At 42.2% G+C, this 2,088-nt stretch overlaps 1 long non-coding RNA gene across 1 annotated transcript; it reads right to left on the reverse strand.

Annotated features, from left to right (window-relative positions):
- Nucleotides 1–357: 357 nt before the first annotated feature.
- LOC104962156 (uncharacterized) lies at nt 358–2,023 on the reverse strand. Its single transcript, XR_800175.1, has 4 exons — nt 1,924–2,023; nt 1,081–1,125; nt 888–958; nt 358–490 (listed from the first exon to the last, which is right to left on the reverse strand). It is a non-coding gene; the product is annotated as an uncharacterized lncRNA (long non-coding RNA).
- Nucleotides 2,024–2,088: the final 65 nt, after the last annotated feature.

Raw genomic sequence — 2,088 nt, forward strand, 5'->3', positions numbered from 1 at the left:
AGTGTGAGTGAGTGAGTGAGTGAGTGAGTGAGTGAGTGTGTGTGTGTGTGTGTGTGTGTGTGTGTGAGTGAGTGTGTGTGTGTGTGTGTGTGTGTGTGTGAGAGTGTGAGTGAGTGTGTGTGTGTGTGTGTGTGTGTGTGTGTGTGTGTGTGTGTGTGTGTGTGTGTGTGTGTGTGTGAGAGTGTGTGTGTGTGTGTGTGTGACAGTGTGAGTGAGTGAGTGAGTGAGTGAGTGAGTGAGTGAGTGAGTGAGTGAGTGAGTGAGTGAGTGAGTGAGTGAGTGAGTGTGTGTGTGTGTGTGTGTGTGTGTGACAGTGTGAGTGAGTGAGTGTGTGTGTGTGTGTGTGTGTGTGTGTGAGTGAGTGAGTGAGTGTGTTACCCAGCATGTCAGGTGGTATGAACCCGTCCTCAGGCTCCTCCCCCTGGTTAAGCCCCGCCCCCTCTGGCTGCAGGAAGGTCCTCCTTAGCTCCTCGTCAGACACAACGACGCCCTGGAGACATCACGCATTAAAACTTTAAAATAGATTACAAATAATTGACTTAAAAATATATATATAAAAAAATGATAATATAAAATATCATTCTGAATATAGAAAATAAATAAAAATGTAATATAACATTAGTAAATAATTTATAAAAATGAGATATACCAATAACTTACAAAAAATGTAGAACAAATGTAAACACAATATAAAATGAATAATTTACTTATAATTAAACAAAACAAGAAGTAGATGAATAAATAAAAAAAGGAATTAATTCATAAATATATATTTAATTAAATACAATTATTAAATATATAAATAGATAATAGAAATAAATACCTACATATATATATATAATAACGGACCAAAATACTCATAATATATATTTTTCCATATTTCGTACCGCCTTCCTGTAGAGCCTCTTCCTGCTCTTCAGCTTGTCCTTCATCGTGCTCAGGTAGATGTAGTTCAGGTCTGCAAACATTTTAAATAAAACACAATAAAACATTCAGTTTAACTGTTAAAACTGTTCTGAGCTCACATGCTAGCAGTTTGCCTCCGTTTACAATCACTATGCTAAGCTAAGCTAACATTACCTGCAAACGTGGGTCCGTTTTTCAGCTTCTGCTGAGGAGGGTCGACTGAAACAAGAGATCAGTATTTAGATGAATAATTCATAATGTTAAAGGTATGCATGTGTGTGGGAGAGAATAGGCGCGTTCACACCGGAGTACTTTTCCCTTTTAGTTCCGATAGTTCCTGGGATTAAGCGTTCACACCAAAAAGAACCTTTTCCCCCTTTTCAGTCCCTGCTAGAGAGGTGGTTCTTTCCTGGGGAGGAAACGGTTCCAATTTCTATTGGCTGGGCGAATTGCAAACAACGCCCCGTAAAACTCTGAAAAGTTATTGTGAAGCCGCCATTGTATTTGCTGGCATTAGCATTATTAGCATTAGCATTAGCCCCGCGCAGCAACGGAGAGAGACTAACTTATGGCAACACAAAAGAAAAAATGGGAGCGGAGGAGATGAGGAGGTGTCGGCGTTCTGGCGATTTACTCTGAAGCCTTCAGTAGAGGCTGCTGGGAGTCCCAGCAGCTTCTACTGAAGCCTTCCCCAACTCCGGGGACTCCGGGTGGCAGTATACGCCGTGAAGTGGTTTGCAGCCTGCCAGTAAACCCAAAGCAGAAGAAGAAGAAGTGACGTCAGCGGCTTCATTTGCCTAACCCTCCCTCAGGGACTTATTCCGGTGTGAACGCGATCTGCTAGAAAGTTCAGGGACTAAAGAGTTCAGGAACTATTCCTGGGAAAAGTTCTTATAACTAGGGCGCCGTTTTATGTATAAAATGTGAAAAATGTAATAAAAGTCTGAATGACGGAAATAAATGGCACAAAGCAAGCAGTCAGACGACAAGTCTGTATCTGATCTGTATTGATCTCACAGGTTCCGGTGAACCAGCTCCTGAAGTCCTGCAGAGCAGAAACTCTCTTCCTCTTCCTCTTCCCTCCGTCCTCCAGACCCTCAGGGACCCTGTAGCTCTTCCCTGAAAACACAGAAAGAGAGACTGTTAGGAACAATTCAATCAAACGACACAGACTGGGGGGGG

Source organism: Notothenia coriiceps, unplaced genomic scaffold, assembly GCF_000735185.1.
Source record: "Notothenia coriiceps isolate Sejong01 unplaced genomic scaffold, NC01 NC01_scaffold00034398, whole genome shotgun sequence".
Taxonomy (NCBI): Eukaryota; Metazoa; Chordata; class Actinopteri; order Perciformes; family Nototheniidae; genus Notothenia; species Notothenia coriiceps.